This window comes from Chelonia mydas, chromosome 4, assembly GCF_015237465.2.
Source record: "Chelonia mydas isolate rCheMyd1 chromosome 4, rCheMyd1.pri.v2, whole genome shotgun sequence".
NCBI classification, from domain to species: domain Eukaryota; kingdom Metazoa; phylum Chordata; order Testudines; family Cheloniidae; genus Chelonia; species Chelonia mydas.
Window position 1 is genome coordinate 26094631 of NC_057852.1, and position 24157 is coordinate 26118787.

At 40.1% G+C, this 24157-nt stretch overlaps 1 protein-coding gene across 7 annotated transcripts in view; it reads left to right on the forward strand.

The window, feature by feature from the left end:
• The window catches only part of BMPR1B (bone morphogenetic protein receptor type 1B), a 349709-nt gene that overhangs the window by 254889 nt on the left and 70663 nt on the right, over window positions 1-24157 (forward strand). The gene's annotated exons all lie outside the window — the stretch shown is intronic.

Genomic DNA, 24157 nt, shown 5'->3' on the forward strand with positions numbered 1-24157 from the left:
TGTTTTTTTAATAGCAGATAAATGTGCTTACGGTAATTTGCTTTATACACATACTGTCTTTCCTTATAAGTTTTATGCCATCTTTCAAGACACTTTTTTTGAAGTAGTATACTTTCAGAAAAGATGGCAAATAATTTTATGGAATAGTCTTGGAGCTTTTCCTTTGGTTGATTGTTTTCAGTATGCAGCAATTAGCTAGCAAGCGGACTACCACATCTAAAAAGAAAAATAAATATTCACAACAAGGAAGGTTTTTCTCTCTCCCCATATATTAGTCATTTCTGTTTATTAAACAGTTAGACTTTCTGTGACTCACCTACAATCCTTCAGTACTGGACATGTGGTTTGTTTTGAGGGATTTTTGTTTGTTTGGGGTTTTTTTGGTGCTTTAGGAAATCTTACTCTGGCTCCCTAATAAAACATGATACAGTTAAACCTAATGGCCAGAAGAAACAGCAGTAGTACCTTTGTATAGTCAGTTTTCTCTCAGAGATGTGATGTGTGGTAGGAAGGTAGTAATTGGTAGGAGAAAATTAATTTAATGACTCTGCTCTGTGCACTGAGCCTAAATAAAACTTTGGTTCCCAACACCCTGAACTATGGTGAAGTTCAGCTCAAGGTCCCACCTTCCCTATTGACAACTATCTTGGAATATGGTTCTTAACTTAGTGATTTGGACCTTTCTCCAGTTTATATTGGGGAAGCTATTTATGGAGCATAGAAGCCATCTTACTTCTTAAAACTCTGTGTGGCAATTGAGTAAATCTTGCAAAGTTAGGGTGAAGCTTCAAAATGCAGTTATGTATCTTGGTTAAAAGCACTGTGTTAAAACTGTTCAGCCCAATATGGAATGTGAGTGAGGTTGTGTCTAACATTTTATTTTTCCTCAATTCTTTTTAAAGTTTGGGGATACAAATGCAAACTGCCCTTATTCTTTATCGCTGATGAACTCTTGGGAAAAGAAGGGGTTCTTGGGTTACACAAAAAGTATAGCAGTTTTGTCAAAAAAAAGCATTTACCTTTGCTGAAGCAACCTCTAATAGGTTTTGGATACATGGACCATATTTCAGGTCCAGATCCTTGGCATTTTTGTAAAAGACACCCAGAATCTTAATTGTTTGGCAGACCCTCAAGGAACACACATATTCTGAGATACAGGGGCATGTAGGGGCATGGACAGATCAATAGAGGAAACTTGCAGTGGATGGGTGAAAAATATGCACACCATTTTCCAGCCATAAGAGTCCCAGTTTGCTTGTCTTATTAGGGCATTTCAAATGGATACAAATTAATCAAAAAGAAAATAAAAATCTGGAATTATTCATTGTATCGACAGCATAATTACAATGGACTTAAATTTCAGCAAGGGTGGTTTAGCTTGGACATTAGGAAAAACTTTCAAACTGTCAGGGTGGTTAAGCACTGGAATAAATTGCCTACGGAGGTTGTGGAATCTCCATCATTGGAGATTTTTAAGGCAGGTTAAACAAACACCAGTCATGGATGGTCTAGATCAGTGGTTCTCAAAGCTGGTCCGCTGCTTGTTCAGGGAAAGCCACTGGCGGGCCGGACCGGTTTGTTTACCTGCCGCGTCCGCAGGTTCGGCCGATCGTGGCTCCTACTGGCCGCGGTTTGCCGCTCCAGGCCAATGGGGGCTGTGGGAAGCGGCGCGGGCCAAGGGACATGCTGGCCGTCCTTCCCGCAGCCCCCATTGGCCTGGAGCGGCTAACCGCGGCCAGTGGGAGCCACGATCGGCTGAACCTGCGGACGCGGCAGGTAAACAAACTGGTCCAGTCCGCCAGGGGCTTTCCCTGAACAAGCGGCAGACCAGCTTTGAGAACCCAGGGTCTAGATAATATTTAATCCTGCCATGAGTGCAGGGGACTGGACTAGATGACCTCTCGAGGTTCCTTCCAGTTTATGATTCTTTGTGTTGGCAGGAGACCACCTCATACCAGATCACAAGCACAACTATTTATGAATCCAAGTGTTACATTAGGAACGTGGTCGCCACATCTTGCCAGATGAGAGTCAAATCCTGTCTTGAGTGGTGAGGCCTTCACAATGTTTGTAGTGACTAGTAACCAGCGGCATGCTTAGCTTGGGGCATCTTGCTGTCTCAGGCCAGGTTGTTTTTTGGAGGACTGTTTGGCTGTTATCTTTCCTCTGAGCAAGAGCAGCATGCCCTCAAGTATCTTTGTCAGTCAGTGCTCATGCTCATTACGGCAAGTTCACTCACCTACTCAACTTCTAACCACAAACCTATTTAATGGTCCAAAAAGCTATGCCTCCGTTAGACCTTGGTCCATACTCCCCTTCATATAGCATAGGTGCTGGCACATTCTTGCAAACTGAGATGGCCTGGGGCGTGTTCTTCTTGTGTGTTGCAATGCCTGCCTCCTCTCTTTATTGCTTGTACACTTGTGCCACCAAGGTTTAGACTGTATTGTAGTGTCTTTTTGTTTAAATATTGTACTGTCTCTGCCCAAAATATTCATACCTGGGTGCCTGTAAGTTAGGCTCTGTAATAGAAATGTAAATCACCTAGACAAGTAACCTTATTTTCAATTGTGCTGAGCACCCACAAATTCCACATAGTCAATGAGAGCTGTTTTTCCTCTTTGAAAATCAGGTGATTTCTATTTAGGTATCTAAATATGGATTTAAGAGTTTAACTTCAGGCTCCCAGGCGTGAAAATTTGCCCTCTGTCTTTAAATATGGAAGCAGAGACAACTGCACAATGAAAAGGATCTGTTCTGTGGGCTGGGATCTGTCCCCAGATCTTTAACAAATTGAAAAGATGACACGCTAGTTGACAACTGAAGTTGTGAAAAATACACCCTCAGGGTAGTTTATGGGGAAACATACTTTAAAGAAGTGTATAGAAGTAGGGCATGTACAATAAAGATTATACTTTTATTTTGTATTGCAGTAGCCCCGGTCTTGCATCAGGGATCCATTGTGCTAGGCACTGTACAACCACAAAACAAAAAAGAGTTTACAATGTAAAAGTAGCTCCACGTTTCAGTTGGAGCGGTGATTGCAGCTCGCATTGGCATCACTAGCTTTAATTTACCTGGTGGGGTAATAATATTAGTGAAGACCTGCCTGCATGGATCCTGGCATGGGCTGGCAACATGGGTATGTACCCAGGGTTCTGATGGGACTTGCAGAGCCTGTGCGGCCATATCTTCACTGCTGTTTTTAGCTATGTTAGCTAAATTAACACTAGCATGAGAGTATGCCTGTGTGAGCTGCAGCCCCACCTCCATTTGCAGCATACACATAGCCTAAGTAAAAAACAATTCTGTATCTAGATGGTGCAGAGTTCTTCCCTGCCAGGTATTTCCTGAGGTTTGGTCCAATCTAATTCAAAACATCTCAAGAGATGGTGCTTCCACTGCTTCCCTTGGAAGATTATTCTGTACTCTAATAGGTGTCAAACTATATGTTCCATTCCGTGCATCTGATGAAGTGGGCTGTAGCCCATGAAAGCTTATGCTCAAATAAATTTGTTAGTCTTAAGGTGCCACGAGTACTCCTGTTCTTTTTGCGGATACAGACTAACACGGCTGCTACTCTGAAACCTGTCGATATTAGTAGGCTAGTCTGATTTGGGGCCAAATTTTGCCCACTGTTGCTAATTTCAGAAGCAGTTGTGCCATGAATCTAACAACAGACTGTGTCCCATTGGGATTACACTATTTATTTATTTATTTGCTATACAGGGACAAAATGCCATCTTGAATTGGAGGGCAAAGCGGCTCATCAACTCAATTGCTGAACTTATTTTCTGGAATTTGTACTGTGTGCTACTTACAATTTAAAATTTTGATAAAAATCTTTCATAGAAATATTTGAGTGGACGTTTAAACCTAAGGAGTCTGCTTTGGGAAGAATTTTTTACTTTTCTGAAAGAGGCTTAGGAAATGCATTTGGTGGTTGAAAATTCAAGAATGTAAAATGAGCGCACAGCTGATCTAATTGGACACCAAGAAGAGAAAATGCTGACTGAGCTGTATGAAGGGAAGTAAAGGGTTGTGCTGTAACGTAAAGGGGAAAATGATGATAAGTCTTCTCCTTGAAACAGCTTCGTCTTTTCGGAAAAGTGCAGGCCACCCAATAACTCTAACAAAGCCCAGCTCATCATTATAGGGGGAAAAAAGCTGTTGTAAGAAATAACTGCAGTGCAGGGTGAGTTATAAAGATATGTTATGTGCTAAAAAGTTGCTTTGTCACAAACCCCATGTGCGGGAGGCAATGCATAATTGAAGTGACCCAGGAACAGACCAAAAAGCTGATTGTGACTGAGGAGTTGCAGGCTGCCTTGTGGTTTTCTTTCTGCTCCAGAGGATGACCTATCTTGCATCACTCCGGTACCTGGCACAGCATATGCCCCCCCACCCCACCCCAGCACACTGTGGGAGTGGAGCCCAGGCTCTAGCCCGCTTAGGTGGAGTGTGGGGAGAATTGTGGCTGTTTACATCCATGCTGATACCTGTGATGATAGTAATCAGCACAGGGGCATAAGGGAGTGCCCTTACTTCTCTGCATGGGCATGCAGGATATACCACACTCCGGTCCTGAATCATTATGTGGAAGCCGTGGAGAAATTGGCAAGAAGTTGCTTTTAAAAATGAATTATAATGAATGTAGTGTTTGTGAAAAGTGTGGGATTGAAGTCCAGGAGATAAGTATGTTGTAAGCACTGGCAGTCCAAGCTTTACCCCTGCATCGCTCCCTGCTGGTAGACTTATCCCTGTGGTCTGAAGGGGACCACCTTTAGAACTGAAAGTTCTGTACTGCATGTGTGTAAAAGCGACAGAGATTTTGAGTAGGGAATCAGTTGTTAATTACAATAGCAATCTGGTGAATATATAAATTCCTTGGTATAATTACTTGTCATGCAGTTCACTGCCCGAGGGGGTTAGCAGGCAGTACTTCAGTCTGATCCAAAAAAGTCATGTTCACCTGCTGCCTAGCTGTTGTCTGGCAAAGTTCCAGACCTCCTCCTCCCAAACTGTAATATTTGCTCATAGCCAGCGTATTGTAAAACTCCCCAGCTGAAAACCCAGAAACTCTTAGTCATGATACACAAGTCAACTTTGTTCAGTAACCTGAAAGCTGAAGGATGAATCAAGGAACATGCGGATAATTGGTCCCTAGAATATATTGCTTTAGAAGTAGATATGCAGTATATTTATATGACATGCATTTAAAGTAATAATTTTTAAGTGTAAAATGATCCTGGTTACCATATGGCAAAATATACTGGAAGTTTCAACAGTTAAGGCTGACACAGCTGTTAAATACATAACCATGGTTGTGTGTTTAAGAGTTTTATACTACAGCTATTATGTGGCATTCCCAGCTATTAATCTCCAGCTATTAATCGGCAGTAAAAGCAACTTGTGGTGAGCATCACAGATGCTCGAAATCTGATCTCCACTGCACTTCACCTAGTTGGGGGAAATGGCAAAATTTTTGTATCTCAACTCTTTCTTTCTTGCTTTCTTCATTATATTAAAGTAGGTGTTATCCTGAAAACAGTTCATTGCAGACAATACAAAGGCATATATGTGGGATTTTTTTTTCATTTTTACAATGAAAATATCCACATTACTTGAACTTTCAAATTTTGATATTAAGACTAAATAATTTGATATGGCTCGTGTGAAATACATTAATTAAACTGAAGAATGTAATGCCTACTGTTTGGTGCTCATTTCTAACCACAGTATTTGGATATTCTACTTTAAGACCTTTTTTGTTGTGTTTTTGTTTTGAAGCTGCTTATCAAGAACATCTTGTCTTTGGGGAAAGAAACCAAATGAGTTTGCTTGCTGGCTTTTATTCATAACTGTTCAATACATTTCAGCATTCAATGTTGCATGCTACAAAGCATCATTTTGTTTGCTGTGACATATTATTTGGACTGTGGAGCTAGTGTGATATCCTGAGAATAGCCCTGATGATGTATCAGCAATGTATTACAATATTGCTTCAACCACAAAATGTTAATGCAAATAGAATGGAAAATGTGCAGTATGGATGCACATTATTCTTACTGTGCTGAATCCTGACACCCTATTGGCTTTGCAGAATAAATGCATCCTGTTCTTACTATATAAATATTACATCAAAAGAGAATTAAACATTTGTGCCTTTCTTTTGAAAGAGATTGGGGAAAATACAGAGTATGTTGCCTAGTGTGTTTCTTGATATAAATAGTTGACCTCTTTGGGGAGAGAACTGTGCAGTTGTTCCATTGGCCAGGTTCACCTAATGGCCAGATACACAGTAAAATCAACAGAAGGAGTTTTTACAGTACCCATGTTGTTACAATTTCAGTGAGAAAGGTTTGATTTTTATGTATTTCTAGTTCACTGACGTCAGGGGTCTGTTAATTTCTGTGTGAAAAGTACTGGCCTGACAGCCCTGGAAACTGTGGCCCTCTGTTAATCTACAAAATAGGTATAATATTAGCAGTGTCAGTGCACATTTACCCACACTGCCTGCTTAATGTGCCTTAATATAAAGGACCACTTAGAGATGAGAGGATAGTTCCATATACATTCCCCCTTTCAATACTTGCTTTTTGCTTAATTTCATATCTTAATTTTTTATTAATAAAACTGCACCCATTGTCCATTCTCCAAGCACTTGGACACGTATACCAAGCAAATTTCTCAAAATAACAGATTGCTAAATATCCACAAAAATTAACTCCCCACAGATAACATCAGCTGATATGCTTGGGGAGTTAATCTTTGTGGATATTTAATTCAGTTAAGCCAGAACTAAAGCACAAATGTGAGTGAAGAAATAACCAGCATACAATGAAGGTAAAAAATTCTGGGCTCTGTCAGTCCAATAGTAGGGGAAGTGAATTGCATTGCTGAAGACCTTCTAGCAAGAACGTCCGAAACAGTTCAAATGTGGGCCATTAATAGATGAGCTATTATTCATCTTCACTGACAATGCTTAGCATAGGTAGAGAGGCTGTGCTGAGATAGGCAGGACTCAAACCGTATAGAACTGCCAGTTGTTCTGTTGGTCTTTGATGTGAACATTTTCTGTTGGGAAATTGACTGATACCATCATGGTCATCTCAAATAGGCCACCATTAAGCAATTGGGTGGTAAATTATTGATCTTTGAAAAGGTGTTCTAAAGTAAAAAGGTCTATATGCAATTATCAATCCTCTAAGCCACTTAGTCCCAGATTTTATTTAAATTAATGTTGTATTTTTGTCATTGTACCCATTCCTGATATTCTCTTTTGGTTTCATGGGTATTTTTAGGAAGTTGCTTAATGAAATTTGTATAACATTTGAAGAAGAGAGCATCTGAAAGTCACGTGTGTGCATTTTGATCAGATTAGCTGCTTAACTAATGATGTTCCCTTAAATTTACAGTCGTTCATTTTTTTCATTCCATTGATACCGGATGTCAAATGTGCAGTATCGCAGCATGAGTAATACCTTATGTGAGTTTGATTGTGTGCCAGTCTCCAAAATACTAAACTTTTATGCAAAAAAAAAAGGGGGGTAGTGGGGGAGTAATGCATAAAATTTCATTTATGCGTGTATTTTCGAAATGCTTGATATACTCAAATCAGAGTCTTTCTGGTTGTTGTTTCTGGAATGCATGGTTTGAATAAAAGCTAAGCAGCTTGCATGAAACATAAGCATTTCAGAGACTCATGTGAATACGAGTGCTATAACCTAACCTGTTTGGGTGAAAAATGTGGTTTCCTGTCGTCATTCGAAAAAGTGTTTCTCAGGCTTACTGACATGCATCCTACAAATTTAATTTTCATAAATATTTCATCTCTTTCTTATGCTCAATTTAATCTATCAAAGCCACACAGTGCAGGAGACATCTGGTATTCTGCTTAAACCCAGACTTCAGCTGGGTTTCATTTGCAAGGGGTTTCTAGCAAATTTGTATTTCTTGCGAACCGCAGAATTGTAGTTGGTTGATTTGGTGGCTTTGCAGTAGTGTTGGGAGGTGCAGCGTAAAAGGGCTCAGGTTCAGGAACAAGTGTCTCAGTCTCTCTCTCTCTTACTGGGTTGATGAAATTCAAACTTTGAGTGGAGAACGTTGTACTGTGCCTGGGCAATACATAGCTGCTTTTTGGCCTCTCCTCCTGACCAGTAAAAGCAGCTGTAATGTCAGTCCGATTTCATAATGGCTATCTGTGGGGCTCAGAGAAGAAAATGGTGTATGGTGAATTAAACTATGAGACATCTTTAGTAACTCATTTGGACGTGCCTTCGCTTGGACCTTACCCAGAAAGGGAGGTCTCTACAACACCAAGTTCACCGTTCATGTTCGCTAACTTTGTGCAGAAGTGGCCATGATTAACAAACTCTACATTTTCTGAAATGCATTAACAGTCTATTTTCTATGCAATATTAAAAAATGAAGCTACTTCTGAATTATAATTAAATACATTACCTAAAGAAATATAGATACTGGATGTAATCAGGTATATCCCACCGTGCTCTGAACAGAATATGCATAAACTATATCTAGTCCAAATTTACCCCTTTCCTGGGTTTGGCTTTATTGGAAGTTAAAGTAAAAAGGAAAAATCAACATAATCTTAAATTTTCTCCACAGTTTTGGCTTCTGCTTGATTTCATCATCGTTCTCTCTGCCGAGGTGGATACTCCACCCCTCCTTATACCATGGTTGAAGTTAACAACTACCTGCTAATGTGACCCAGCAGTAGTTACACAACATCTTCATGCAGAGTAGCAGCATCTGGCATCAGATTGACTCAGCAGGGTGCTCCTAAGGTCATAGAGTTTGCTATTTTGCTAGACTGAATTAACCCCGTATCCCGGGATACAGAGATTTTTTTTTTTTAGCATTTGCTCTGGTTTAGTCCATCACCGTGAAAGTTAGCTGCTGGAAGCTGAATTCAAATACTTTTGCATTTTGATGTGAAGTCGGAATGCACATTTGTTTAAATCACTCTCACACTATACGACCCTTTCCTGTGTGATTAGGTAAGAGGTGAAATCTCAGTATTATTTAACAAATTACCTTCTTTCCCTTTTTTAAAAATTTGTCAATAAAGCAGATTTTGACGCACATTGAATGGATAAGGCCACCCATTGAAAGTTATCCACTTGAATATTCAAGGACTCAGAAATGTAGCAAAAGTATTTCCCTACTTTTAAAATGTTCACTAAGGGCATTAATTTTTGAATGAGTTTTGGTTTCAAGGTGGGTCAGCGTTTCCTCCAGAGTCAATTTACAAAGAGGTTGACTGGAATCTCTATATATTCACAGTTCTGCTGTTTGTTAAATGGAAGTTCTTCACATTCCTTTGAGAATTCAATCCTAAATAGCCACATAAAGTAGTATTTGCATTATTTCTATGTCTTAGGCTGCTTATTGTTCATATTTATATTACCAAATGTATGTATTGAGAAGCAGCACCTGCTGTAAAAATGAGGGGACACTCTGCAGTAATTCCTATATGGCTTTTTCATTTTGTTGCTTATTCTAGCTATTCTAGTACATCAGAAGGTCTTAACATTTCTTGTGTTCGAAAGGTGGGAATGAGTACAAAAAGGCAGCCATCACATTTCATATCAGAAGCTTTCTCCTGCAAATGAGAATAATGCAGTTGTGGTGGCTACCATCTTGCCCAGCACAACATGGGTTGAACTGGGGACCTTCAGAGTGAAAAGCACGAACTGTTGCAGCTTGAGCTAAAAAGGCAAGGCTCTGTAGCTGAGGGGCTGTCACAGATCTTATCCTCTGCAGTTCGCACAGAAGGGAACCTATAACCAGTCAGTTTATAGTGTTTCCAGTTTTTACAATATTTTGTTTTTCATAAATCCTGCAGTTACATGAGAACCACGTCTTTCATTAAAATAAAGTGTCCTGCTGTAATGATGAGAAATGCTTGAAAATGTGAACCAAGTATTCTTTAAAGGACCAAAAACTAGAAGGTAATCCCTGCCCCCATTCAGCAATATGTATTTTCTACAATTGCATGATTTTTTAGTCCACTTTGAGGGGATGGGGGACAGAATGGATTCATGATTTTTGAACACTGGGGCTTGGCAATATTGATCATGTCATCTTGTTAATTAAAGAATAAAAATGGTTCACACTTCATTCAGCTGTATCTATCCCTCATTAATGTTTAACGTTTTAAGGTAAAATTTTCAAATGACTTCAGTAGTGCAAATACCATGGAGTGACCATGAGACTTGTGCACCTATGTCATTCTGGCTCTTTTGAAAATTTCCCCCCTTACAGACAAACTTGGGGATCTCCCCCCCCCCCTTTTTTTTTTTTTACTAAAATGAAAAGTATAGAAGTTTAGTTTTATGCAATTGAACTGAAACGCAAAGGAGAATGGACTTGATGACCTTACACTGTAGATCTTTTCTATTTCTGATTTTGCATTCTTCATCCAGGTAATTTTAATATATGTTTTGAAGGTCAGTGATGCATTTGGATTGGTCAGAGGGTACAATATATTTTAGTTTATAATATATTTGGGGAAAATTAGAGAGATACTATCACGTCCAGTTGGGCCTAAATTTTGGATTTTGTAAACTTAATAATTCTAAAATCATTGAAACATTTTATGACTTTTAGGGGGGAGGTGGGAATTCCAATGAGAACATGTATCTTTTAAAAAAAAAATAGTGAAAGAACACCCCTTTCGTTTCCCTACCAATTAGCGACCACAGGCATGTGTAATTGATTGGAAGCTGGCTATAAACAAAAGTTGAAAGTGAGTAGTCTATTATTATTGGTCAAGAGGTGAGAAATACAAAGATAAACCAACAACATTAATAGTGAAGAGTAAATTATAATAGTGAAATTATTTCTCTGTTAATATTGTAAGGCTTTGTGTATGACCCATGACAGGAATGGGCTTGTCTACAACATAATTATACCACTGAGGTTCTGCCATTCAATTTTCCCATATAGGCAAACCCTTAGTACATGATTTTCAAAAGCACTCAGGATTGTCTAACAATGCTTCTATTGAATCCAATGGTAATACTCCCATTGCTTCAGTCAAAGTTAGGCCAATGCTGTGTGCTTTTGAAAATCCCATCCTTAGTTTTTAAACATATAGAGCCAGATCCTTGTTGATATAAATCGGCATACCTCTGAAGTCAATGGAGCTGCATTAAATTACACCAGCTGAAGATCTGGCCCCTGATTTTTAACTTGCCATTTTAGGTTTTAAAATATGGTTTTGTGGCTTTTTCATGGATTACTCAAAAAGCCAATGTCTGAATAATTCTGTTTTAATTAATTCTCTTTACAGCCGCAAACAGGTTGCTAGTTAAAGCACTTCACTTGAATCTTGTACAAATACTGAACCACCATTCTACTAGCATGAACACAGTTAAAATGAAGTAAAATACCATGTAGTTCCCTTTGTGCCAAAAATAACTCTGCTTATTATTTTAGGTACTGTAGGGAAGACGACTGGCAGTGTTGGTGGGTACGGGAAGGATAACAAAATACTGTTGCTAAAACAAATTTGTTTAAATGGAGAGGTAACCTTCTGTTTTCCCACAAATATTGTAAGAATGAAAGTGATTAATTTGTAAATTCTCCCAACTACTTAGAGTGCAAGCAAAGAATGTCATCTGCAGCTCTAAAACCCGAGACAGCAGAATTTGCTGAGAAAGAGCAGTGGCACCTTTATATTTTATTTCTTAATGCTAAAAGTACAGTCTTAATTGTACCTTTTCTTTGTAGACTGCCAATAGGTAGTTTGAGGTGTTTTATTTATTTATTTTGGTAAATTGTATTTGGATCCCACAGATTTAGACAGGTGTCTGTCAGAGCAGCATTGTGCACTTGCTGTAGGCATGTTTATGAACATTTGGCAAGTGGCTTTAGTAAGTAAATTACTGTAGTTGGTGTACAGTTTTCACTGCCTCTCCAAACTATACATTACTGCTAATGGGAGAGCAAGTCCCGGCTTTGGATTTGAACAGCTGTGGGAGTGTGTTCTCTTTGATTCTGTGGTTTAGCTTTAAGTCTTGTGTGTGATACTTCATGGTTTTAGGAGCTAATTAAAGATGTAGTATGAATGCTTTACAGGAATTTGTGATTAGGAAGCTTTTAGCTAAAATGGCAAGTTTTTTTTTCTTATTGTATATCAGGCTTAAAAAAATTTATGCTCCTGTAGTTTTAAATGTGTTATTGCTTTTGGTATATGAGACAGCATTTAAAAAAAAAAAAAGCGGGGAAAGGAAATGTCATGCCTGTTACTGCAATCATTTTCAATCAAGAATCAAATGTCGTAAGTCAGCCAATGCTAATGCTTTTCAAAGTTTACTTGCCTGTTTATTGTTACCCTTCTCTGTATTAATAGAAAACGGCCTTTATCCATGGAAATAAATCTTCTTACTGCCTCACTTCCTGAATGCATGAATTTCTGCTCTAGCTCCTCTAGTGACCTTGGAAGGATTCTCTTGTGGTTAAGTCATTGGAGTGGGAGTTAGGAGCCCTAGGTTCAATCCGCAGCTCTGCCACCGACTTCCTGCATTTCTTTATGAAAATCTCTCTCTGTGCTTCAGGTCCCCATCTGTAAAATGGAGATAATACATCCTGACCTCATAGGATTATTGTGAGATTAATTAACTGTGTGGCACTCACATACTATAGTGACGAGGGCCATATCTAAATAAATAATAGCCCAATTACTGGGCTGTTCTTTTCGACATCTCTCATTTAGCTAATTGTACCAACCTGCTTATTAGGGTATTTTGCAACCCTGTGGCAGCCCATTCAGGGCAGATTTCAGTCTCTTTCTACCAGCTTGTTTCCTATTAGATGCCCATCTCTCTCTTCTTGAAAGGTTAACATGGCAGCTCACTCTAAAATCAAATCAGTCTCTCCCTAGGGACTGTGGGAGGTGTTGTTTCCCATTCTTCCACCAGGAGTCTCTCCCTCTCTTTCTCCCCCCCCTCCCCCCCCCACCACCACACACACACAATGTCTAGCTATGAACTGATCTACATTTGGAAGATGAGGACAACAGCCTTCTGGCTGCCATCCCAAGAGCAGTGGGAGAGGTGCAGGGGTAAAAAGTGTCTATAATAACATAAATCGTCCAAACTAGATTGATAGGCCATCACAATAATCCAATCTGAACCTCCTGCATAATGTAGGCCATACAATTTCACCAAGTGATTCCTGTATCAAGCCCAATAACTTGTAGTGGAATTAGAGCATATCTTTTAGAAAGACAATTTAAAGACTATGAGTGATAGAGAATCTGCCACAGCCCTAGGTAAGCTGAATTCTAAGTAACTATTTAGTAGTACACGCAGACAAACTACGTTGAAAGAACACGATTCAGATCAAAAAGTCAAACACTCAAAAGTTAGGAAATGTCTATGCAACCTTAATTCGCTCCCCTGATGTGTATGCATTATGATGGAGTCTTACATGATCCCACACTATTTTTTTCACAGCACCCTTGCCTCATTCAGTGCACAAAATGGATGGTCTTCACTTAGTGAGCAGTTATTCAATATTTTGTTTCGTCCTTGTTGTTCAATGTGTGGCCCTAGACCTTATTTTCTCCCCACTTTTCAAACCCCACTCCAAAGACAGAATTGTTAATTTCCTCAGGGGTGTTTCTATGGCACTCATCACTATAATACCTGAGTGCTTCATAAACATGAATTTATCTTCGCCGCATCCGTGTGAGGTGAGGTGATATTATACCCATTTTCAGAGGCACAGAGAGAGAAAGGTAAAAAGTACTGACTGTTTTTGGGTACCCACTTTGAGGCACCCTAGAACCTGATTTGTTAGAGTACTTAGCATTATATAGCTCTTAATAATATTTAGAGCACAGCTCCCAAGACTTCAGTTGCAGCTGTGAGCACTCAAAACTCCTACAAATCAGAGTGCACTGTCTAAAGTTGGGCACAAAGAAATTGAGCGACACACAATTAGTGACCACCTGTGAAAAGTTTGTATAATTTTACTAGAATCACACATGAACTCTGAGAGAGGGGTAGAATCCAGTTCTCCAGGGCTGCGTACAGCTGCCTTAACCATGAGACCCTCCCTTCTCTTTCTGTAATCCCCTGTCTCATTCACTACACGCTTTCCAACTTTCGCAACAAATGAGGCAGATAGCCTCCGTTACTGCAACACCCTGATTCATCCCGACAGCAGGTCCATCCTGTGCACTGAACGAGGCAGGGGACATGTGGAGAAATAATGTGTGATCATGTAATTGAAGACTGTATTATAATGCATACACACAAGTGGGCCAAATTACAGCTGGACAGGTAATTTTTTAAAGAAAAGGTGGCCAGAATTTTTTAACATGGACAAAACAACATAGCAGCCCTGCCTAGAATACTTAAAGTGTATTTAATAGCAGATACTTAGAGCTGACGACTTATCTTAAATAAATTAATTAATTGAAGAAATCTCCCTTTGTCATGTACCTTGAAAAATCTGTTGCTCAACATCTGCTGAGTGTCAGTATAGTAGTAATAATTTGAGCTTCCTAGAAGTGGGTGTACTACACAGCTAAGATTTGAGTTTGGCCCTAAAAGAAATAATGTCAGGTTTTGGAAAAGGTTCACGATAAACCTCAGAACACTGCATGAAAATGACTTGTGATGTGTAAACTCCAGTGGGTAGTTAAGGGCCCAGTCTTCCAAGGTGCTGAGTGCTTTCAAACTCCCATTTATGTCAGTGAGAGTTGAGGATGCTGAGTATCTCACATGGCCAGACTGTCAGTTGGATGTTTTTTTCTATGTCTAGAAGACCTCAGTAATGACTGTCATTGGTTTTATTAGAGATTTCTGACTTTGATGTATGTTGTAGAATAGAAACAAAGCTATTTTTTGGTGTCAGGAAAGATGGGAAATCAGGGTTAAACACATCTCCTATCTGTACAATGTTTTTAACTGTGCTAGATAAGGGAAAATCTCCGTCTGCTGTTCCCTACCCTCTTGTCTCTGATTCTGTGAAAGGAATTTGGAGTTAAGCAAAACATGGTCTCTTCCTGTCAGCAGCCAGGGGAATGTGGATTAAATTCTCTAAACAAAGCTCAGGACTGTTGTCAGATCTCTTTCTCCAGAAAGATTCCAAAACCAGCATCATCATAATGCAGGTTTTAGGCTAAGTGTTCTGACAAAACACCTGTGTGTTCTTCCCAAAGCATAAGGTTGAATTGCAGTGTCCTTCCTGTCAGACCCTCCAACAGATTACCAGGAGCTTACTGTTTGGAATTGTCACTGAAAACCCTTTAGAGACGTACCAAAAAGAAATGCAAGACATTTCTGCAAAGCTCAAATCACATGGCGTCTGATTCCTTGATCTCTTGCAGGTAAAAAAAAATAAATGTTTTTTTGCTTATGTAGATTTACTTCACCTGAGTGTAACATCTTTGTAACTGGGAAAGAAGGAATACCACTTACTCAACTCTGTCTATGTGACTCTACTCTCCACCCCACCCAACTCATCTTGCACTGACTTCTGTTTTCCTGCACACATCTTGGCACTGTTGGGTGTGACAGCCATTTCCTCTCTAAAAATAAAAGAGCACTTAAAAGAAAGTAGCCTCCACCTTCGCCCCCATATAATCAACAGTTTCAATTCCGTACACATCATAGGAGGTTACTCTACTAATATAAAGACATCCAAAAATGTATACATATAAAAGAGGCAATGAAAATTAGAACAGTGGTTCTCAACCAGGGGTACACAGAGGTCTTCCATGGGGTACATCAACTCATCTAGATATTTGCCTAGTTTTACAACAAGCTACATAAAAAGCTCCAGTGAAGTCAGTAGAAACTAAAATTTCATACAGACAATGACTTGTTTCTACTGCCCTGCATACTACACACCGAAATGTAAGTACAAGGTTGATACTCCAGTTGATTTTATAATTTTATGATAAAAATGAGAAAGTAAGCCATTTTTCAGTTTTCTATTTTTATGTCTGATTTTGTAAGCAAGTAGTTTTTAAGTGAGGTAGAACTTGGGGATGCGCAAGACAAATCAGATTCCTGAAAGGGGTACAGTAGTCTGCAAAGATTGAGAGCCACTGAATTAAAGTACACAGCTGTAACAGCTATAACAGTCAATGGTGGCAATTCAATATGAGGCAGAAGTTAGCACTCACAAATACATTTATTAGGTAACAAAAATGTAGTAAAGTCCATTGTTTGCCGTCGTTTTACTTTTACTCGTTTGAATTATAAAATTGCTTTCCAAATTATTTAAAGAAACATTTTGTTTCTTTTTTGACCTTTAAAATGTTACTGTTTGTCAGTCATTTAAAAATAAATGATTGCATGTGAAATGAAGCACCTTTAAAGACAGAAGCCTGTAAACTGCATTGCATAATCTAAATTGTGGAAATAATGAGATTCTGTCAACTACTTTCTCTGGAAAAACAATTATTTTGTGCTCCATTAAAAATATAATGTAGATGTTGACAAGATAACTTGGGTATTAAGTCACGGGGCTGGTTTCAGCACTGTCTTACTCAGCCGGAATTACACGTTCAGAAAGCCAGAGTTAATGTAATGATGAATCCGACTGTGCTTGGAGAAAAATGAATGCAACTAACAAAGCACATTTTCATTATGACAGCTGTTTGCTGGCACCTGTACTTCTAACTTCCAGAGTTAAGAAAAGACAAAATAACATTGTCGACAGTCTCTCATTATTTCCAGAAATTAGATTAGTCAACACCCCCCTAAAAACAAACAAAGCAAACACTTTTTGCAAACTTTTAGTATTTTCTGCTACTCTCTCCTCTTTATTTATCTGTGGCTATGAACTGTCAAGTGGGTGTGGTCATTGAGATGATTGCAAAGTGTATCATCAAGTAGAATTTTTCCCTTCAGGTATTCGCTATGCTTGTTTTTCTCTGAAAACAATATGGAAAGCATGACTTTTCCTTACAGTTATATTGTTTATTAAATGAAGCATTTGGGGTCCAGATTCAAATGGCTGTATATGACAATTGCTGGGGTGACTTTTAAATAATTAGGAAAACCAACACATATATAAAATTGCAGCTGTTAATACATAAATTGCATTCATGGTTGCAATAAACTGCATATTGCTCATTTGTTTTATATTGTGTTTGTTTGTTAGTTATGCTCAAGTATATCTGGAATGAAAACACTCCATAATCTATTACCCTTTTGCAGCATATCCCAAATACATCAGCCAGCAAGAACAATTTAGGCAGAAATACTAGTCACGCTAACCATTCTCTCAGTTGGCTAAAATTAAAACTTTCAGTGAGGAATAGCTTTGTTGTTATCATAGCTGAGTAAATTAAGCATAGCTTCTAATGACCTGATCATAGTCAAGGCCACAGTCATTCAAAATCACTTACAGTTCTGTTTGTTTTCCACTCACAAGGTGATATAAGTCCATCTGGAGTCTGAAAAACATAAAAATGGCCAGACTGGGTCAGATCACTGGTCTGTCTAGCACAGTATCCTGACAGTGACCAGTGCCAGATGCTTCAAAGGTAATGAACAGAACAGGCATTATCATGTGATCTATCCCCCATTGTCCAATCCCAGCTTCTAGCAGTCTAAGGTTTAACTACACCCAGAGCATGGGGTTGAGTCCCCGACTGTCTTGATGAACCTATCCTCCATAAAACTTACCAAATTCTTTTTTGAATCCAGTTATAATTTTGGGCTTCACAACATGCTCTGGCAATAAATTTCACTGGTTGGCTGTGTTGTGTAAAGAAGTACTTCTTTGTTTGTTTTAAACCTGCTGCCTATTTATTTCATTGGGTGACGCTTGGTTCTTGTGTCATGTGAAGGGGTAAATAACACTTCCTCCACACCATTCCTGATTTTATAGACATCTATCATATCTCCCAATAGTAGTCTCTTTTCTGAGCTGTACACAGTTGGTAGTTCTACAGTTTCATATCGAAGTTCCTTCAGAATTCTTGGTGAATACCATCTGGTCTTGGTGACTTATTGTTGTTTAGTTTATCAGTTTGTCCCCAAATTTCCTCTATTGACACCTCAGTCTGGGACAGTTTCTCAGATTTGTCACTTAAAAAGAAAGGCTCAGGTGTGAGAATCTCCCTCACATCCTCTGCAGTGACCAATACAAATAATTCATTTAGCTTCTCTGCAATAGCCCTGTCTTCCTAGGGTGCTCCTTTAGCTCCTCTGTCATTCTTACTTTAAAAACTCCTCTACAACCTTTTAAATTTTACATGTCAGTGATCTGGTTCTATTTTGGTTTCGATGGAGCCCATCCTTCCCGTATAGGCTCCTCCTTTCCCAAAAGTTTTTCCAGTCCCTAGTTAGCCTGTATCCCTCCTCTGAACACTATCTTCTCATCCACACATGGAGACTGTGTAGTTCTGCCTGGCCCTGTATGTGGCACTGGAAACATTTCAAAGAATGCTACCAGGAGGACCTGGACTTCAATCTCTTACCAAACAACTTATGCTTGGCCTCAAGGACTTTTCTCCTACCTTGCAACTGGTACCTACATGTACCATGACCACCAGCTCCTCCCCAGCACTGCGCATAAGTCTATGTCGATGTCGCAGGAGGTCCCATTGTACGGAACAACATTTTATGTTTTCCTGTTTTTTTAAAATGGAAAATATAATAACCAGTCCCCATGGTTTCAGTGGTAGTTCCCCATGTTCATTGGTTTGGAAATATTCTTCTTGAATGCCGATATTCACTACTAGCAGTAGATCTGGGTTACCTAGGGATGCGGTGGAATCTCCTTCCTTAGAGGTTTTTATGGCCTGGCTTGACAAAGCCCTGGCTGGGATGATTTAGTTGGGGATTGGCCCTGCTTTGAGCAGGGGATTGGACTAGATGAGCTCCTGAGGTCCCTTCCAACCCTGATATTCTATGATTCTATGATCTAGATATAACTATTCAAATACGTCTTTATCACCAAATAATCGATTTTGTATGTATTTTATAGAGGGAGAGTTTGTGTGTGCATGCGCATATGTATACACACACTAACACACGGAAAATTACGTTTAAAGTACATTAAGATTGCCAAGTTGGGAAATTCCAAAGTTATGGTTGCCTGTACAGTCTCTGTATGTGTACATCATGATAGTCTTTACATGATCACATGACTGTTCTTTTTACAAGACCCCTATCTACACCAATTTTAAAAAAAAATTGAACATGGGAAGAACAACATATTTTTCCTTAATCTTGTTCTCTAAAATGCCTGATGTGCTTTTGCTGACATTAAAAAAAAAAAGAAGAGGAAGAGCCTGAGGCTGATCTCAGCAAGGGAAATTTCAGCCTACATAGTTAGATTGGCAAACTTATAGGCAACTGAATAACACGATATTATTATGGAAAGTTTTGAGCAACTTTAAATAAAGGCATCTTTCTTTCTCTTTTTGCTTATATGCAACTCACATTTAACTTTCACATTGCATTAACATAAGCTTGTACATCAAATGTTTTGCTTAGCCTATATAAACATTATTTGTATATACAATATCATCATAAGCTTGTACATCAAATGTTTTGCTTAGCCTATGTAAACATTATCTGTGTATACAATATCATCATCAATAGGTAGTGCCCTACCAAATTCACGGCCGTGAAAAACACGTCACGGACTGTGAAATCTGGTCTTTTGTGGAATTTTATCCTATACTATATAGATTTCACGAGGGAGACCAGCGTTTCTCAAACTGGGGGTCCCGACCCAAAAAAGGGAGTTGCAGGGTGGCCACACGGTTATTGTACAGGGGTCGCGGTATTGCCCCCCTTACTTCTGTGCTGCCTTCAGAGCTGGGTGGCCAGAAACTGGTGGCTCCTGGCCAGGTGCCCAGCTCTGAAGGCAGCATCCCACCAGGAGCAGCACCATACTATGTCATCCTTACTCATATGCTGCTGCCTTCAGAGCTGGGTGGCCAGAGGATGGCGGCTGCTGACTGAGGGCCCAGCTCTTCATGCAGCAGTGCAGAAGTAAGCATGGCAATAGCATACCATGCCAGCCATACTTCAGCACTGTTGCTGGCGGCGGCACTGCCTTCAGAGCTGGGTGGCTAGAGAGTGGTGGCTGCTGACTGGGAGCCCAGCTCTGAAGGCAGTGCCACCGCCAGCAACAGCACAGAAGTAAGGGTGGCAATACTGCAACCTCCCTACAATAACCTTGCGACCCCTGCCACACAACCCCATGTTGGGTGAGGACCCCTACAATTACAGCACTGTGAAATTTCAGATTTAAATATCTGAAATCATAGAAGATTAGGGTTGGAAGAGACCTCAGGAGGTCATCTAGTCCAACCCCCTGCTCGAAGCAGCACCAACCCCAACTAAATTATCCCAGCCAGGGCTTTGTCAAGCTGGGCCTTAAAAACCTCTAAGAATGGAGATTCCACCACCTCCCTAGGTAACCCATTCCAGCGCTTCACCACCCTCCTAATGAAACAGTGTTTCCCAATATCCAACCTCGACCTCCCCCACTGTAACTTGAGACCATTGCTCCTTGTTCTGTCATCTGCCACCACTGAGAACAGCGGAGCTCCATCCTCTTTGGAACCCTCCTTCAGGTAGTTGAAGGCTGCTATCAAATCCCCCCTCACGCTTCTCTTCTGCAGACTAAACAAGCCCAGTTCCCTCAGCCTCGCCTCGTAAGTCATGTGCCCTAGCCCCCTGATCATTTTCAGTGCCCTCTGCTGGACTCTCTCCAATTTGTCCACATCCTTTCCGTAATGGGGGGCCCAAAACTGGACGCAATACTCCAGATGTGGCCTCACCAGTGCCGAATAGAGGGGAATAATCACTTCCCTCGATCTGCTGGCAATGCTCCTACTAATGCAGCCCAATATGCCGTTAGCCTTCTTGGCAACAAGGGCACACTGCTGACTCATATCCAGCTTCTCGTCCACTGTAATCCCCAGGTCCTTTTCTGCAGAACTGCTGGTTAGGGAGTCGGTCGCCAGCCTGTAGCAGTGCTTGGGATTCTTCCATCCTAAGTGCAGGACTCTGTACTTGTTCTTGTTGAAAATCATGAAACGTATTATTTTTTAAATCCTATGACTGTGAAATTAACCAAAACGGACCATGAATTTGGTAGGGCCATATCAATAGGCCTCAAAATGTAAACAGGGAATAGTCATGGAATAGTCATAGTCCTGTGAGGTCGGACATGGTTCTTGGCCCAACACTACCTAACATTTTTATCTATGACTAGGAAGAAAACATAAAAATCATTGAAAAAGTTTGACACACAATTGTGGGAGTGGTAAATAATGAAGAGGAGTGGTCACTGATTCAGAGCAATCTAGATCACTTGGTAAACTGGGACAAGCAAATAATATGCATTTTAATATGGCTAAATGAAAATGTGTACATCTAGGAAGAAAGAACGCAGGCCATCCTCCAAAGCAGGGACTCTGAAAAAGATCTGGGGATTGTGATGGATAATCAGTTGAACATGAGCTCCCAGTATGGCACTGTGGCCAAAAGAGCTAAAATAATCCTGGGTTGCATAAACAAGGGAATCTCTAGTCGGAGTAAAGAGGTTATTCTTCCTGCGTTCACACTGGTGCAACCTTTGGTGGAATACTGTGTCCAGTTCTGTTGTCCACAATTCAAGAAGGATGTTGATAAATTGGAGAGGATTCAGAGGAGAACCACAAGAATGATTCAAGGATTAGAAAACATGCCTTGTAGTGATAGACTCAAGGAGTTCAATCTCTTTGGCTTAACAAAGAGAAGGTTAAGGGGTGACTTGATCACAGTCGTTAAGTACCTATATGGGAACAAATATTTATTAATAGGCTCTTTAATCTAGCAGAGAAAGACATAACATGATCCAGTAGCTGGAAGCTGAAGCTAGACAAATTCAGACTGGAAATATGGAATGCGTTTTTAACAGTGAGAGTAATTAACCAGTGGAACAATTTATCAAGGGTTTTGGTGCATTCTCCATCACTGACAATTTTCATTTGAAGATGGGGTGTTTTTCTAAAAGATCTGCTCTAGGAATTATTTTTAGGAAGTTCTATGGCCTTTGTTGTACAGGAGTTCAGACTAGATGATCACAGTGGTCCCTACTGACTTTGGAATCTATGAATCTATCAGAAGGGATGGGAATGGAGGTGTAATGGATGGAATTTTATGTACTTATGTGTCACTCATTTTGTATATATAAAATCTCACAAAATAGTTTTAAAATTACAAAGACAGGAAACACAAAAAGTTTCAATAGCACTATTAACTTGGCCACATATCCTATGTTTTGTGGAATGGTATGTTATGATCCAGACAGTAATAACATGTTAAGCTACACACTTAACCACAGAAACAGGGATAGGAAATACCAAATATATGCAACAGGAACTGTTGCTGTGGGAACTTTCTTTGGATTTCTTAATTTTTTGTTATTTTTAAATGTGCAATTTTGATGTTGCATTCATGCAGTGTACAGCATGTAATTGCTTTGTTTATATTAAAAAAGAAGGGGGTAAGTAGAGGATATACCTGTGCTTAATATGTTAACATTTAAATGGTTCCAATTGTCAGTAGGATTTGAAGTTCAAACCACCCTGAAGTGGGGTAAAGCAAGGTACAGAAGCAGGATAATTTTTCATCTTTTCTGATACTGGTGATTGTCTAAGGAAAGTTACCTGCAGCCCTAAGTTAACAGGGCAGCAACAACCCATCTGTTTACACTGCAAGCAACAACTGTATCACAGTAATGGGAAATGGCAGAACCCCTTCTTTTTAAGCGACAGTTTAGAATTGGTAGAGTATTTTACAAAGCAGCCGAAATTGTGGAAACTTTCTAAAAGGAAGTGACCTGAAAATTATTTATTCCCCCCCGCAATTTGACTAAACCAGGCTGCAGGGTGCTGGTAGAGAAAACCTTTACCCATATGGAAAGGCCGATATAACTAATGTTTTAGAAATACAAGACACCCTCACACCCAGCTCTGTCCTATAGGCCGAGTTCCAGCAAGCACGGATTAGATTTGCTAGCCATGGAGGAACCTTTCCAGGATGCTCAGAAGATACACTCTTTCAGTATTTCCCAAAGTGTGGATCATACCTCCCAGGAGGGATATGAACGATTAGCTGGGGTGGGAGACCAGATTTCACATTTCTCAAATTGGGGGTCCTGGCCCAAAAGGGAGTTGCAAGGGAGTATCGTTATTTCCACCCTTACTGCTGCACTCCCTTCAGAGCTGAGTGACTGAAGAGCGGCAGCTGTTGACTGGGTGCCCAGCTCCGAAGGCAACACCCCGCCAGCAGTAGCACAGAAGTAAGGGTGGCAATACCATACCATGCCACCCTTACTTCAGCTCTGCGCTGCCTTCAGAGCTGGGCGGCTGGAGAGTGGCGGCTGCTGACTGAGGGCCCAGCTCTGCAGGCAGCAGCACAGAAGTAAGGGTGGCAATACCATACCATGCCATCCTTCCTTCTGCGCTGCTGCTGGCGGAGGCTCTGTCCTCAGAGCTGGGCTCCCAGCCAGCAGCCACCACTCTCCAGCTGCCCACCAACAGCAGCGCAGAAGTAAGGGTAGCAGTACCGCAAGCCCCTTTGTAGCCCACCCACCCACAGCTGCTTTTTGGGTCAGGACTCGTACAATTGCAACACCGTGAAATTTCAGATTTAAATAACTGAAATCATTAATTTACAATTTTTAAAATCTTATGACGGTGAAATTGACCAAAATGGACTGTGAATTTGGAAGGTCACTAATAAGAGTTGCCCATCCTTGGTGGAATCTCTGCTCTATGAATGAATCCCATCCCCAGTACAGACAAGGGAATCAAGACCTTGGCTGATATCTCTGATACTTTAGGAGACATGATATATTCTGTGAATAGTTTATATCATACATATTTTCGCATGCCACTCTTCTCTCTAATCTCTTCACCTACATATATCAAGTATGTGATGTACATCTCTTGGAATAACACGTGTGTTCCCAGGAGAAGGGGTTAGACCCAGAGTAGGTTATTGTCAAGATCTGTGTTTATCATACAGCAATCTGTAGTGAACCTTATTAAAGTTATGTACTCATTTTTTTTCATAATTGCCCCCATTCAAAGAATGGCTGGCAGCCAATAAAGCACTAAGTGGAAGCTTCTGTCTGTCTACCTGTCTTTCTG